Below are 10,481 nucleotides of genomic sequence, written 5' to 3'. Positions count from 1 at the left end.
CCCAAGGAGTTCACAGGAGCCATGCAAATTAGGGTAAAAAAAGAAACAATAAACCACAGGAAACAGGGAAACCAAAAATCCAGCAGGGATATCAAACAACTGATGTGCTTAAGCAACAGAAGACAAATGGGAGGAAATTTCAAACAGGTGAAAGAGATGATGAACATGGGTTCCTAGAGTTAGGAAGCATGGCTTAGCACCTCTCATGCAGATGGGAAAACTAAAAAGTTTTATAAGATTTATGCACTAGGCATTCACATCTAAACATGATTCACAAATTAAACATGACTTGCAAGATGAGAGAACCCCCCTTTCACAGGTTTCCCTGTCTTTCACAGCCTCCCACTGGTAGGCATCAAACCCAGCTCAGAGCCCAAAGGCAAACAAGCAGTCCTGGGCTCCTGCAGAAATTCAGGATCCTGAATGCAGAGTTCAGTGAAATGGCTTAAACCAACAGGGCAGGGATGAGACAAGGATCTGGCTCCACTTTCGTGCAGGCTTTTCGGGAACATCAGCTGCAAGGAAAAGAAATAAAAGTCACAACATTTAGTTTTACTCAGAAAAGGATGTAAGTATGTCTCAGTATGCCCAAGGAACAGAACTGTTGCATAGATAAATGCTATTCCTACATATTGCCATTTCTCTCCAAAATCCACATTTTTAATGGAACAATGTGGAATAGTAAGATGTGCATAATATGCACAAAATGCATAACAGATTCACATTTTCAGTGGTTGAAAAGCCATTCAAAACTACCTTAATTTCTCCTGAAAACATTTCTAGAATAACTAAAAAATATCCCATGCAATTGGAATACATCTACATCCCTGTAATGCAATCTGCTCTAGGTATAAGTGTCAGGAGGAGTTATAAGGTGAGCAATTATAACTGAGCTCCACATAGCCAGTGGCATAAGTACAAAAAATATGCAAGACTACAGGGGTTTAGAGTGAAGGGAGAAATATATTGTTTTTATTAAAACGCATTAGGATCTCATTTGTCTAATTCCCAGTTTAATGATGCAGCCTCTTGGCAGAAAAATAGCTTTGCCATTAGTTAACTTGATTATGTTGAGGGGGGACTTTTTTTGCAAACAGAAAAGCTTTAACATCAAATTGATTTTTTTTTCTCTATTCAAATGAACAAGCACAAAGAGAAAGGTCTTTTTTGAGGATGTATTTTTATTGGGGAGAGACATTTTTGTCCATTCTCTTTTGGGGAAAGATTTTGTGGAATGGATCATCACTAATCTAAGTTACTTCTAATTGTAGCAGCCTATTTTCACAAAATTATTCCTGAGTGAAATGTAATTTCAATAGAAATGCCTCATTTATTCCTATTGATTTGAAAAAACAGCCAGAAGATCATTGTCCTGAACCTTTTGCAAATCTGTTACTTTACATAGCAGTAAGTTATTGATGTAAACAGCCCCAATATTAACCAACTCAAAAGTCACCTCTAGGACAATTTATTAAGCATTATTTGACCCCAAAAAGAAAAAAATAATTAAGTGGGGAGAGTCAAGGTATTATATACTTATCTCTTCCCTTTTTAATTTCTCCATTAAATAGTTTAAATGTATTAAACTATTTAATACATTATTTCTCTGTTTTGTCACGTTTAAGAGAAGCAAGTGCTAGAACCCAGTTTTCATCTGAAAATCAAGAAACTGATTTGAAACTATCAACAGAGTTTTATAGATTCATCTTTACTCTGGGTTTGAACAGGCAGGGAAAGCATGATTATGAGAGAAATAAAGCAAGAAAATTAGGGAGTGGGGAGAAAGGTGTGAGGATAGGGGGGAAATGTAGAGAGCAGTGCCAGGAGCTAAGGATCTTTTCCAAATCAGAGGCAGAAGATGGAGGTAAGCAAGCAGTGTGAGCAAAACCAGCATGCCAAGCCACAGACACAAGCACTGCCACCACCCCCACACCCTGTTCCAAGGAGGAGTTAACTTGCTGTGACTTTACAGCATTTCTCATATTTTGAAATATCAGTCAGGGCTCACTTTCTGCACCATTTACCTCATTACAAACTCAGTTTTGGAAGTTCACTCATTGGAAAATCTTTATATTTTCACATGTTTAGTTAGATACAAAGGGGCAGAGATGAGATTAAAATTCCCACGAAGCAAATGTTTTTGCAAGATACAGCTGTTTAGAGGCATGACCCATTGTGGAGCTCCTTATCAAACTGTTACAAGAAGTAGGTCACTGCAGCTTCAGCTATTCAAATGTCACTCTTCCAAGAATCAGTCACTGCTGGGCTTGGCTAATAAAAGGCAAATCTCCAGCAAAAGAAAAAAAAAACAGAGAGAAGCAATTTCCTACAACAGCAATAGCAGCTCATGAAATGGTACTGACTTTGCAGTATCTGCTGACAGAAATTGTTGTAAGAAGTCAAAGGAGCGTAACTGGCACAACATCTGTCTTCAAATTACACTTCTGAGTTTCTCATACATCATTTAATGTTGAGAGAGTTTTGCTGGCTTGAGTAACCTATCCCTAAGATGTTTTCTTCCTTTCCACTGTACAATACTTTCTATGTTTATTCCTAGGCATAGATTGCTATCATGCTGAGGTTTTTTGTTCTCCTTTACTTCGCCCCCCACCATCTCACAAATAAAAAACACTCCTGTCTTCTCTAGTGTGGAGAGGGAGGTTGCTCCCTGCTTTGTGGAGAACATCTGATGATATTAACAGGTCTTTGCACACTGTTTCCCTCCTGCCATTCTCACACAGGACACCAAGGACACGAGAAAAACGTGAAATGCAATAGGCTCATGTGTGTGTGTCATCCACTGCCTCTCTAGCTAGGGCAGACTAACATCAGAAACCAAACCAAACCAGAACACCAAAGTTGCCGTGTTCTCATGTTCTGAGGGGCTCAGGGTTTAGCAGTCACTTTGTGTTGTGCAGTGATTTTTCCCCAGAATCTCTTTGCTACAACCATACCTGGTGCAGGGTACTCAGCTTTCTGTGCGTTGATGCTGTGTGTCAGGGCAGAACACTTTGCTTTACCAGCTGATACTTCACAACTGCTCTGCTTTAGGCTTCTGCTCGCTCTGGAGGTGCCCTACAACACACTACAGACTTGCAGGTTAAAGAGACCAAAGGCAATCTAGTTGGCCTGGAATCAGTAAATATGAGAGGAGATAACAAGGAATGCTCTTCTTTCCTTTTCATGTTGTCATTGCTTGGCAATGAGCTATCTCCCCTGTATCCTCTAAAGTTGAGGGATCTCAGGTGCTTAGTAAACAATTTGAAAAATCACGCCAGTGGCAAGCAAGACTGCTTAAACCTGTTCTATACAGAGTTAACTGAATTTTTTAATGGATACAGAAGTGCTGCCTTTTTAAAATGTAAGAACTTTCTTTAACTCTTCCAATACCTTCACACACCCTGAGCTCCAAGAAAATAAACCAGAGAAAAGCAGAGGCAAAAGGTATTTACAGGAATTCAATTTGAAACAGAATGGTCAAAAAGCTCCTGATCTGCTATGCTTCCTGCAGTTTTGGTTTTAACCTATGGCACAGCAGCAAGCTTGAAACAGCACCAAGCTAATGGTGGTGCTGCATCCCACTTACGCTCAAGTGGGATGTCTTACCTGAAAATCCATGGCCGGACCTGAGCTCCAGAAAAGAGTGATGCTAGGAAGAACCACCTGCTTCACTGTGGAACAAACACAGGACTCTGCCTTGGCCAATAGGGATGTTATGAAGTCTGAAATCACAGCCTTTAAATCCATCCATGCAGATGAGAGTGCAGAACGCTGCTTGGGCCTCAGTGCCCTGGAACATCCTCAGAACCACACAAACCTTCTCTGTGGAATTGCATACATTTTCTGCCCCTACCTCCTGCAAGCAGGGGAGCCAAACCCCAAGGATTCTGACTAGGAGGTCGCTGAAGAAAAAGTTACTTTTTTTTTCCTTTTCCTGTCACTTACTGGTATTTTACAATTATTCTCAACAACTCCAGCTCCAGCACAGGCTTTCCTGCCTTTCCCCAGAGCCAGAGGATCCCCACCTTGAAAGCAGCTTACTCCAGGGCTGATTTTGGAAGGACAGGCCTTAACATGAGGACTACCTTGCAACAGACACATAAGAAATTTTATTCAGAACAGTGCTGTACTATTCAAAACTGCAAACTGCTTTTTAAGTTTGCCTCTTTTTGTGCAAAACCAGCACACACTTCTACAGAAAATAAAAGTTTTTCATATAAAAGAACACCTATTTGCATTTTCAGCTAGCTTTTTAATTGCTCAGTCAATGCTCCTGAAAAACCCAGCTTATTCCTTCTTGCTGCCAAGGAGTTTATTACTCATGCAAAGAGCATCTGTATGCCCTTTGTCCATGGAGAAAACAAATAATGGCACCAGACAATAACAAAACACAATCTCCTCATATTGCAGTACAACGAAGAGCACTATAAAAGCAAAACATGATATTACTCCTCAGCACAAAGTCATTTTCTCAGAGCTCATATGGGTGATATGAAATAGCCTTGTACAGTACTGTAATGATTGACAGACCTGATACAAAATATCAGGATAGATTATATGAGCTGCAGGGCTCTGATTTCTGACACCATTCGTGGGATGAGCCAGTAGCAACAGGAAAGAGGTACTGAGCTGCCATCAGAAGCCACAGCACAGAAGCTTCCTATCTTTCAAAAGAGGGCAAGAGATAAGGTCAAGAATTTCAGTTCATTATATACAGATACATAAATTCCCAGTAAATACCATATATTTGTATTTTCAAATGTTGATCTTTATAATCACTACGTGCCTTCTCTTTAATGGTAAATATAAAGTGTGACAACTGCAAAAAAAGTATTTTTCCCAACTCTACTCCAAGAAACCCTCTGATAGAGCTGGTGCTATCAGCAGTGCATCTCTGGGCACTTTGATCTTACATGGACATCACAGCATTAAGTGTACCAACCTGAATGATTCCCACTGACTCCTCAGAAAATTTACTAACTTTGCCATAAACTGAGAGCAGCTGCTCATCAGTCCTTCATGCTGCCTTGACTGACTTGGAAATGTGCTAGTTCAGAAACAAAACCTGATCATATCTCTGCATCTATCACACTATTTGCTAACTTAGCAGTGTGACTCCTTAATCCTTGGTCAGCAAAATAACCTTCAAAGCATTGCTGTCTGGAGCTATACTCCATCTAACTGATGTGTCCATACAGGGAAGGTGCTGCAACACATCCCTAAAACAACTCTGGTCTGGATTCAAGGAAGTGATTGAGGCTTGACACGTTTTCAGTTTTCACCTGCAAAACTTCTTTTCATTCTTGCTTCTTCATTTTAATTCTGCCTCCTTCCCACTTTTCCATCATTATCTAGCCCACAGTGTTAAACATTGGGATATGCTGTGACAAAGATGCTACAGCACACGTAAGTGTTGTTCCAGCATAGCAGGAGATGGGCACCCTGCACTCCAGAAAGCCAGCAGCTGCCCTCCCAGTGCTCCAGGAGGAAGTTACCCTAAGCTGGGCATGGATTTGTGTTGTAATTATCTTTTGGTATTTATCTTCTGGTACCTGCCCACATCAGCTGTCTTACCCAGAAACATGAAAGTTGCCCAAGTACCATGATGTAGTTCACAAACCACAACTTTGTACCTCAGCTTTCTCCCATCACTTGCTCAAGACAGATGCTACAGCATCAATGAATAATTCTCAGCTGAGCACTGCACAGGCTTGTCTCAACAGTGTGGGACTCAGAACATTACCAGCTGCCAGATCCCATTGTCGAGGAAATGAACAAGTCCCAGCTAACTTAGGATCCCATTCTTCTTCTCTGGATATCAACCAAACCTGCACAATACCACCGTGTCCAAACAGCTTCTTGCCACCTCAGAATCACAGCTGCCAACTGGATTTGGTTTCATTCACCACCACTCTCTGGGCCTGGACATCCAGCCAGTTTTTACTTGATAAAGAGCATTCCCATCTGAGCCATGAGCAGCCAGTTCCTCCATGAGAGCTCTGAGGGAGACAGTGCCAAATGCCTCACTGAAGTTTAGACAAACACCCACAGCCTTTCCCTCATCAGCAGGTCATGTTATCATAGGAGATCAGGTTGGTCAAATAGAACACATGATGTCAAGAGATCTGTTGTATCTCACAGGAATATCTATCCATTTCCTCAGTTTTACATTGGCATAACTCTTCAGATGACTAAATGAATAAAATGGTAACAAATAACTTGTTTTATAAACTCTCCTCACAACCTTCACAGTTCATGTGTTCTTTGTACATTACTATCCCACATTTATATTTCACTGGAAGAAATCCTGCCCGGCCAAGTCACCCTGTTACAATTAAAAGCAGGTAAAGCATTCTCTATAGCCTAGAAAGACAGAGGAGATATTTTATCCAAGATGGAAGGATACATAGAATTTTTTTTTTCAAATAAAAGCCTTCCCAAAGGCTACTTTGCTAATCCTGACTTTCATTGCGATACCTCAGCAAATACTTGATCAAGGGTATCTTGCAAAAATCAATTGAGAAAAAAAATCCAGATTGTTGTTTATTATTTTCCTCTTTAGATACCTTTTCTCCTGTCCCTAGCAGCTTTAAAAAGAACAGAGAAACACAAGCACTATGATTATAAAAGACACCAGTGTATCACAGTAGAAGTCAGAGGGTGAAGGACTATTGCAACAATGCTGAGAAAGGTATTGAAAGATTATTATTAAGAAAGGAAAGTCTTCAGCGAGCTTCTGAGATAGGAAACTAAAATATCAAAGGAAAGGAAACCATGTACAGATGGAAAAGAAAATTAGGAAAAGGAAGCATGCAGCTTACACCACAAAATTTACATCTCTATAAAATGCACCCGTGTCACAGAATCACAGACTGGGTAAGGTTGGAAGAGACCACAGTGGATCATCTGGTCCAATCTCCCTGCTCAAGCAGAGTCATACCAGAGCACATGGCACAGGATTGTGCCCACATGGGTCTGGAACATTTCCAGTGAGGAAGACTCCACAACATCTCTGGCCAGTCTGTTCCAATGTTCAGTCACTACACAGTAAAGAAATTCCTCCTCATGTTCAGGTGGAACTTCTGTGCTTCAGTTTCTGCCCATTGCCTCTGGTCCCATTCCTTGGCACCAAGTAGAGCCTGGATCCATCCTCCTGACACCCTTCCTTCAGATACTTGTTGGTATTGACAGGATCCCCTCTCAGCAATCTCCTCTTTAGGCTGGACAGGCCCAGCTGTGTCAGATTTTCCTTTTAAGAGAGATGCTCCAGTCCATTTTTCATTTTCATTGCCCTCCAGTCGACCTGCTCCAGGAGCTCCTTGTGTCCCTTTTCCTGAGGAGTGAGGCACATCTGGAATGCTGTGTACAGTCAGACCTGGACACAGCATTCCAGTTGTGCCTCACTAGGGCTGACTAAAGAGGCAGGATCACCTCCTTCAACCTGCTGGCAATGCTTTTCCTAGTGTGCCCATTTCTGTGTTTGCTTCAGCAAGTCAAACAGAAAGTGTTTGTGAAGTAACTCTGTGAGAGGCCAGACTGTTTTTACCAGATGGAACCAGATACAGATACCATTAACTATTCTATTGTATATACACAGCCTGGTAATGATTACAGAGGTTTTCCTCACAGAGGGAAGCTCTTTCCTGACAGCAAAACAGCAGCAAAATTCAGCTTCTCTACCTGCAGGCAGCCAACGACAAGTGATCTCCATACCTACCTTAAAAGGTGGTTCCAACACTCCTGGAAGCAGAATTAACCCAGTCAGTCATATAAACAGAAGCAAGAAGCAGGATATAGGTCTCTTTCCAGCCTTCTTCCATGGCAAAACATGTAAAATAACGAGGATGGCAAGTAGCCTCTGTATCATCAGAGCAAAACTGCATGAATTGTAAGGATGAAGAGCTGAGGGAGAACTTAAGAGGGATGCCCTCTGAGAACACAAATGTCTTGCTGCTTTATTTTATTAACTCTAGAAGCCCCTCATGCTGTATGCAAATTCATGTAAATGAGACTGTATCAGTGACATTTTTGCACAACTCCAGTCCAAAATGGAATAAACCAAAAATGCTACTGAAACAGATAGATTTCAATTTATTTTTTAATTATGAGGCAAGTGAAAAAATATCAGTAAAGTGTGTCACTGTGGCTTTACATGTTTTCCTTCCTCTTAATACTATTAGATCTTCTTTCCAATATGATAACAGCAGCAGACCATGCTCAATATATTGAGCATCAAAATTTATTTCCTTAAGACTTACCCAGAGGAGCAGTAGGTTTGACATTTACCAAAACAAGAACTCATTTTCTAGACTGTTAGCCACTGCATGCTTTCATTACTATAACCAGAGGTCTCCTGTGCCCTATCCCAAGTAAATGGAAATTGAAAATGCAACAATCACCTAAGAGTTTGGCTTAACCACCTGGAGGAGGAGGACTAACACTCAGAACCAGAAACACAGATAATGCTTACAGGGCTCCCACAGAGTCACAGCTCAGGGCTAAGCCAGGCTGGGTGCACAGAAGCAGAACTGCAGTCAGGCAGGCTGGGGACAGGCATGAGAGCAGGCAGGCACCCACCCAGTCAGGGAGCAGCAGAAACAATGGTCTGGGCAGAGCACAGGGGCTACAGCCTCAAAAAGCCCTAAAGCAGCAGGCAGGGTCAGGAATACACACACTGGTGGAAAACTGCACCAGAAATGATGCCAAGGGTTGAGGCTTTGGCTCGAGTACATTGGAGGTGGGGAGAAGGTGAAGAATTAAGGTACAGAGCCTGACTTCAATTTAAACTGTCATTCCAGCCATATCCAGCAAGAGACTGACCCAGAAGCACTGTCCAACTGGGCAAACCAGAATCAACCAGTTTCACCATACAGCCATTGTCTTTTAGACCATTTCCCTGCCTTATTCACTGGAAACTTAACTTCTTTAGTAAAGGAGACAGGGCTCCACTCAGCAGCAAACTCCTTTTCAAACACTGCTTGAAACTACCCTGGTTCACTGTTCACCTTGTACCTAGGAGGCAAAGCAACATTCCAAGGAAAATAAGAAGTCTTTCCAAAAAAACACAGCATATCTGAGCATAGCTCCTTAGTGCTTTACTTTGTACCATCAGCTTTCTGTCAGGATTGGATTTCTGATGTAATTTCCTGATTAAAAATAAGCAATATAACAACCTCTGCTGTGTAACATTGTCATTGTCCCTATCATACAAGATCAGCAGAACATGAACCTGAACAGATGGAAGAATGATTTAGTTCAGTGGGCAGTAGTCACTGTCTGCCTGGATACCAGCAACAAATGGAGTACTGTGGAAATCTGCTTGAGATTGTCCTTTTTGATACCTTTATCAATGATCTGGAGAAGGTGACAGAGCAGACTATAGTCAAATTTTCAGATGCCACAAATTAGGATCACCACCCAATACTCTTGAAGGCGGGGCTGCCATTTAGAGGGACCTCACCACACTGGAGGAATGGGCTGACAGGGACATCATGAAATTCAACAAGCACAACTGCAAAGTGCTGTATCTGTTTGGGATTGAAATTCAACAAGCACAACTGCAAAGTGCTGTATCTGTTTGGGATTAACCCCTGCAGTGACACAGGCTGGGGACTGCTGGTTGGAGCAGCCCTGGTGAAAAGCAGGGGGGTCTTGGTGGGCAGGAGGCTGCACAGGAGCCAGCAGTGGGTCCTGGCAGCAAGGCAGGTCAGCAGTGCCCAGGGCTGTATGAACAGGAGCATGGCCAGGAGAGTAAGGGAAGTAATTTCCCCCCACTACTCGTCACTTTTTGCACAAACTAGATAACCCGTGTCATTTTCTAATCCCCACACTAGAAGGAAAACATCAGTAAACTGGAAGAAGTCTGGTGAAGGGCCAACAAGATAGTCAGAGGCTAGAACACCTGCTGAGGGAATGAAGAACCTAATAGGCTTAAAGAACTTGAAGATTTGAAAAATACTAAGAAAATACAAAGCACTATCATAAGCTACTGGCAATTTCCAGTCTAAGGATTAAAATTATGGTAGCAACTGAAACAGGACCCTACTCAAAGCATGTCTAAGTTTCACATTAGCAGTGAAGGAACAAGTCACACTGCTGTTTTGGGCCTGCCAGACCAGAAACACTTTTATAAAGTTAAATTAATTTAATAGCAGCTCCCAGGAAGAGGCTCCTTTCTGAGCACTGTACCTGTGCAGTGTTCTGCAAGCACTGATAAAAAAGCTGACAGAATTGAGAGCACCCAAGTGCCACTGAAGACAAACACATATTGCTGCTGTAGAAGTGATATGTACAAGAAAGAAGTAGATGAGTGCTTAAGGTTTCAATCTGAAGACCTGTGATCTTGATGTAAGCTCAGTATCAAAGCAGATTTCCCCAGGATGACTCAGTCCTTTCTAGTTTATACCACAGAGCCTACATTATGCACTGACTGCCCTGGAGTGTACCTGGCCAACCACAGATATTTGCTTGCCCCATAGACA

The sequence above is a fragment of the Melospiza melodia genome, chromosome 2 (assembly GCF_035770615.1).
Source record: "Melospiza melodia melodia isolate bMelMel2 chromosome 2, bMelMel2.pri, whole genome shotgun sequence".
NCBI classification, from domain to species: Eukaryota; Metazoa; Chordata; class Aves; order Passeriformes; family Passerellidae; genus Melospiza; species Melospiza melodia.
This window is presented reverse-complemented; position numbering follows the sequence as displayed.